Here is a 6,618-nt window from a genome sequence, read left to right as displayed (position 1 = left end):
GAAACAACATCGCCAATTGGGAACAAACCCATCGTCGCTGGACCAGACAAGACTGGCAAAAAGTGCTATTCACTGACGAGTTGTGGTTTTGTCTCACCAGGGGCGATGGTCGGATTCGCATTTATCGTCGAAGGAATGAGCGTTACACCGAGGCCTGTACTCTGGAGCGGGATCGATTTGAAGGTGGAGGGTCCGTCATGGTCTGGGGCGGTGTGTCACAGCATCATCGGACTGAGCTTGTTGTCATTGCAGGCAATCTCAATGCTGTGCGTTACAGGGAAGACATCCTCCTCCCTCATTTGGTACCCTTCCTGCAGGCTCATCCTGACATGAATCTCCAGCATGAAAATGCCACCAGCCATACTGTTCGGTCTGTGCGTGATTTCCTGCAAGACAGGGATGTCAGTGTTCTGCCATGGCCAGCGAAGAGCCCAGATCTCAATCCCATTGAGCACGTCTGGGACCTGTTGGATCGGAGGGTGAGGGCTAGGGCATTCCCCCCAGAAATGTCCAGGAACTTGCAGGTGCCTTGGTGGAAGATTGGGGTAACATCTCACAGCAAGAACTGGGAAATCTGGTGCAGTCCATGAGGAAGAGATACATTGCAGTACCTAATGCAGTACACCAGATTCTGACTGTTACTTTTGATTTTGACCCCGCCTTTGTTCAGGGACACATTATTCCATGTCTGCTAGTCACAAGTCTGTGGAACTTATTCAGTTCATGTCTCAGTTGTTGAATCTTGTTATGTTCATACAAATATTTACGTTTGCTGAAAATAAACGCAGTTGACAGTGAGGACGTTTCTTTTTTCGCTGAGTTACATTTTACAGACAGTTTATTTTACATGCGTTATCTTGTTGTTATTAGTCCACATATCTCTTACACATAGGTCTTCTCAAAGACACTGTTTTCTTTCCCATTGTGAGGTACAGGATGTTGTTTCCAACCACAACATCTATTGTTAGATGACCAGGAAGTTGACATAGCGACCCACACACCAAATCCTGTTGTGGGTACTCGATGACCAGGGTTGGGAAACACTGGGCTGATCTTAATCTAATGTCAAAGTTTATGTGAAGTGGTTTTCTGCTTGACACTGAAGACATTATTTGGCAATACTTTTCTATTCTTTTCATCTACATGAAGGAGACAGAAACTATTGTGAAATAGGCATTAAACATGACCTATGTACAATCACAGAAAAGTATATTATACATGAGAAACAAGTGTGGATCTGCATGTAACTGGTAGGTCATCTTTACTACTATCTATTACTAATGTTTACCGATAGAGGTCTTACTTGTGAATACGGACCCAGAGATAGAATGTCCTATGGATTTAAATGAGAAGGAATATAGCATACACGCTGTGTGGTCTTGCTAAAAAAAAGTCACACTAATGAATATCAATGATATAGAAATAAATGACACATTTGTCCCTATTAGATTGAACCTACATGAAGATTGAACCTAGACTACAGAATAAACACAGAGATACAACTATTTAATCTTTAACTCACAGAATGTATTTTTTAAAATTGTTCATGTAAATATTGTTGTTTAAACTTATTAACTGTAAATTAATAGAAAAAAATCAATAACATGGAGAATGAAAAATTTAGTTTGAACAATTCATAAAGGCAAAAAGTGAAAGTAAAAAAACATTGACAATCCAAATGCCATTTGACATTTATGCATCAGTAAAACAATGTAACTACTGTTGGCTGTAGTGTTAAGAATAGAATACAAAGATTGGATGTTTTTCATGGAATAGTTGGAAAAAAATGAAGGGGATTTGACTGAGTCGATATCACAATTGCAAATTGGTTCAAATTAGGTTGAAGGAGTAATCTGCGTTTGCTACAACAATTTTTTGACTTAATGACATACACTACCGGTCAATGGTTTTAGAACACCTACTCATTCAAGGGTTCTTCTTTATTTTTACTATTTTCTACATTGTAGAATAATAGTGAAGACATAAAAACTATGAAATAACACATATGGAATGTAGTGTTTCTGCTGTTTCTTAAAGTCCACAATCATCTCCTTTGTTTTGTTGACGTTGAGTGAGAGGTTATTTTTGACACCACACTCCAAGGGGCCTCACCTCCTCCCTGTAGGCCGTCTCGTCGTTGTTGGTAATTCTTATTTTTGTTGAGTTTAGTCTCATAATTTCTTAATTTGCAGTAAGTAAGCCAGTCATATGTACAGCCAGACGTAGCCACTCCTTTTCTTTCCCCCATGCATTTCAACAATACAGTGTTTCAGTTCCTCATCAATCCATGGAGCGTTAACAGTCAGTTTCTTAGCAGTTGCATGTTTATCAATAATAGGAAGCAATTTCAGAAATTCATCAAGTGCAGCGTCTGGATGCTCATCATTAATCACATCAGACCAACAATTATTTTTAACATCATCCACATAAGAGTCACAGCAAAATATTTTGTATGATCCCTTATACACTATTTTAGGCCCAGCTGTTGGGTTTCCTGGATATAGCCACTATACTGTGATCACTGCATCCAATGGGTAGAGATATAGCTTAAAACAAATTTCTACAGCATTAGCAAAGATGTGATTGATATAGTTGAAGTCGGAAGTTTACATACAACTTAGACAAATACATTTAAACAAAGTTTTTTCACCATTCCTGACATTTAATCCAAAAAAAATCAGTTTTAAGTCAGTTAGAACCACCAGTTTATTTTAAGAATGTGAAATGTCAGAATAATAATCAAACATTCCGGGTAGCCTTCCACAAGCTTCCCACAATAAGTTGGGTGAATTTTAGCCCATTCCTCCTGACAGAGCTGGTGTAACTGAGTCAGGTTTGTAGGCCTCCTTACTCGCACACACTTTTTCAGTTCTGCCCGCAAATTTTCTATAGGATTGAGGTCAGGGCTTCGTGATGGCCACTCCAATACCTTGACTTTGTTGTCCTTAAGCCATTTTGCAACAACTTTGTAAGTATGCTTGGGGTCATTTTCCATTTGGAAGATCCATTTGCAACCAAGCTTTAACTTCCTGACTGATGTCTTGAGATGTTGCTTCAATATGTCGACCTAATCTTCCTCCCTCATGATGCCATCTATTTTGTGAAGTGCACCAGTCCCACCTGCAGCAAAGCACACCCACGACATGATGCTGCCACCCCCGTGCTTCACGGTTGGGATGGTGTTCTTTACCTTGCAAGCCTCCCCCTTTTCCCTCCAAACATAACGATAGTCATTATGGCCAAACAGTTCTATTTTTGATTCATCAGACTAGAGGACATTTCTCCAAAAAGTATGATCTTGTGCATTGCAAACTGTAGTCTGGCTTTTTTATGGCGGTTTTGGAGCAGTGGCATCTTCCTTGCTGAGCGGCCTTTCAGGTTATGTCGATATAGGACTCGGTTTACTGTGTGTATAGATACTTTTGTAACTGTTTCCTCGAGCATCTTCACAAGGTCCTTTGCTGTTGTTCTGGGATTGATTTACATGTTTCACACCAAAGTACATTCACAGAACGCGTTTCCTTCCTGAGCGGTTGTTTTTCTGAGATCTTGGCTGATTTCTTTTGATTTTCCATGAAGTCAAGCAAAGAGGCACTGAGTTTGAAGGTAAGCCTTGAAATATTTCCACAGATGCACCTCCAATTGACTCAAATGATGTCAATTAGCCTATCAGAAGCTTCTAAAGCCATGGAATAATTTTCTGGATTTTATCAAGCTGTTTAAAGGCACAGTCAACTTAGTGTTTGTAAACTTCTGACCCATTGTGATACAGTGAGTTATAAGTGAAATAATCTGTCTGTAAACAATTGTTGGAAAAATGTATTGTGTCATGCACAAAAGTAGATGTCCTAACCGACTTACCAAAACTATAGTTTGTTTACAAGAAATTTGTGGAGTGGTTGAAAAACGAGTTTCAATGACTCCAACCTAAGTGTATGTAAACTTCCGACTTCAACTGTATATGGTCTTTTACATTAGATTTCAGTTAACCCCCAAAAATGCTCCCAGGTCGTCACTGCAAATAAGATTTGGTTCTAAGTCCACTTCCCAGGTTAAATAATGGAACATTTAAAACAAATTCACTGCTGTGATGATAGCTGCTATGAATTACAGTAGAATTGCAGTAACAAGTAAAACAGGCTACACTAGCAGCTTGGTCATGTCTAGTGCTACTTGATGCTCAGAGAAGATGGGCAATAATAGAATGAGCTTTTTTTGGTATTCAAATACTCTGGGTCTGTCTTTAGATTTGCAATCCACACACACCTGATGGCCTTCTGGCACTTGACTGAGCGGCCAGCAGAGACCAGGTTTAAAAGTCACAAGCACCAATCCATCTGAAACAAGTGTTACTCGAAGAAAACCGGTAAGGGACAACTTCATTAAATACTTTGAATATTATTTGATCTTACTGTAATTTCAAAACATGATTTACTTTTTGTTATGGACCGAATATAAGGACTATATTGTACTAAAACATTTTTCTTTATGTTCAGACACTGCCATCAATCGACGAGTTCTTGTTTATGACTCATGTCGCTGGGTCTGAAGCAGAAGGATTTGGCCCATTGGTTCAGCATCCACCAATCGACAGTGAGCCGGATTATCATCTCTTGGGCCAACTTCCTCTACTGTCTGCTTGGATCAGCACGGATATGGATCCCCAGGGAAACCATCAAAGCCCACCTGCCACCCGAGTTCAAGGACTATCCAGACACCCAGATAGTGATCGACTGCACTGAACTCCGCTGCCAGTTCTTCCTACAAGTCACACTGTACCTTTAAGGGCATGTTGGGAATATCACCACATGGAGCTGTCACATTTATGTCATCGTTGTGTGCTGGATCTGTGAGTGACAAGATCTCCAAGCAGTCTGGAATTATTTCCTTACTCCCCCCTGACATGGCCATTATGGTGGATAAGGGCTTTCTCGTAGATGACATTGTTCCGTGCAAGGTCTACCGGCCAGCATTTCTGTCAAGACGCACACAGATGCCAGCGCATGAGGTTAGGGAGACCCAATACATTGCCAGGCTGAGAGTACATGTTGAAAGAATGATCTGCAGAGTAAAGGAGCACAAGCTGTTTGACACAGTCATCCCCCTGACCATCTCAGGCAGCATCAACCAATTGTTTGCCTGTTGGTCAACTATCAAAACGGACCTTTGGTCAGAGCATGGGCCAAGCCAGTGTAAATGTACATGTGTTTATTTGGTAGTAGCAAAATAATAATTTGTTTATCTACGACATGTATCAATCATTTGTGTTGTAGTGAATATCAGTTTGTGTGGAGCTTGTATTGGCTTTAATTAGGCAATGAGTTTAGGGGTGGGGGAAAAAAATCAAGTAAACACAAAATAGCCAGAATGCAAGACTGTATACAATGTTAGAGATGTGTAATTGATTTACTGAACTGTTGAACATTTGCTGAAATACATTATTTTAAACAAATATATTATACTGCAGTTTTCTTCACAAGAACATCAATACTTATTTTTCATGAAACCACTAAACTCGGCACCCATGCAGGGGATCCATTCAGGTGCGAGAGACACTTCTGCAAGTAGTGGTAAAAATAAAAGTGTTAAACCTTCTCTCTTATATTTTTTGAAACCTGTAGATCTTTAGACATCCTTTCAACTAGGATGTCCTCCTGTGCACAGATGACAAAGTCACACCAGCTACAACCTGTGAGAAGAATTTGACCTTGCACCTGCCAGTAGTAAGCATGAAATCTCTTCAACTTCAGCTTTCCATTCTGTATCCTCAGGTAAAGGCAGTCAACATAACTTTGTACATTTGGGCACTTGACCTCTAAGAGTCCAAAGTGTGGTCTCACACTGGGATCAAATATGATCTCATCCGGAGAAGATCCTAACCACGGAGCATCTGGGTGCACTACGAAGCCACATGGAAAGAAGTTAACATTCTTCAGTGTGCAGTACTCCTGTATAGCCACTGGCTCCATGGCTAGCCCCCTCTTCATCTCCACGGTCTGCACACCAGTTCCCTTGAACATCCGCTAAGCTAGGCGGTCCGCTGAGGTCTCTCCCCGGACATGGCAAACCTCTCGGAAACGAGAGGATGTTATTCTCATTTTCATGAGCTGATGCCATTCTGGGCTGCTGCTCTGCTCCCTTGAAGCAACCTCGACTTTGTGTGACATCTCGTAGGTTGTCTAATGCCTTGACCTGGAACTGCCTGTCACGTTCTGACCTTTATTTCCTGTGTTTTGTATTTAGTTAGTATGGTCAGGGCGTGAGTTGGGTGGGCAGTCTATGTTTGTTTTTCTATGATTTGGGTATTTCTATGTTTCGGCCTAGTATGGTTCTCAATCAGAGGCAGGTGTCATTAGTTGTCTCTGATTGAGAATCATACTTAGGTAGCCTGGGTTTCACTGTGTGTTTGTGGGTGATTGTTCCTGTCTCTGCACCAGATAGGACTGTTTTGAGTTTTCACATTTCTTGTTTTTTGTAGTCAGTTGTTCATGTGTACCTTAACGCATTAAAAAGAACCATGGACAATTACCACGCAGCGTATTGGTCCTCTGATCTGTTTCGCCTCTCCTCTTCGGAAGAAGAGGAGGAAATTCATTACACTGCCCCTGATGGCTAAGG

At 40.9% G+C, this 6,618-nt stretch overlaps 1 long non-coding RNA gene across 3 annotated transcripts; it reads left to right on the top strand.

Moving 5' to 3' along the window:
• The first annotated feature begins 1,073 nt into the window (after positions 1-1,073).
• Positions 1,074-6,528, top strand: LOC127932248 (uncharacterized). Of its 3 annotated transcripts, none has more exons than XR_008144659.1 (3): positions 1,074-1,250; positions 4,248-4,366; positions 4,497-6,528. It is a non-coding gene; the product is annotated as an uncharacterized LOC127932248 (long non-coding RNA). The 3 variants fall into 3 exon arrangements; XR_008144660.1 differs by lacking the exon at positions 1,074-1,250 and adding an exon at positions 1,626-4,031; XR_008144658.1 differs by lacking the exon at positions 1,074-1,250 and having other exon boundaries at positions 4,043-4,366.
• Positions 6,529-6,618: the final 90 nt, after the last annotated feature.

Source organism: Oncorhynchus keta, chromosome 10 (genome assembly GCF_023373465.1).
Source record: "Oncorhynchus keta strain PuntledgeMale-10-30-2019 chromosome 10, Oket_V2, whole genome shotgun sequence".
Classification (NCBI taxonomy): Eukaryota; Metazoa; Chordata; class Actinopteri; order Salmoniformes; family Salmonidae; genus Oncorhynchus; species Oncorhynchus keta.
This window is presented reverse-complemented; position numbering and strand designations above follow the sequence as displayed.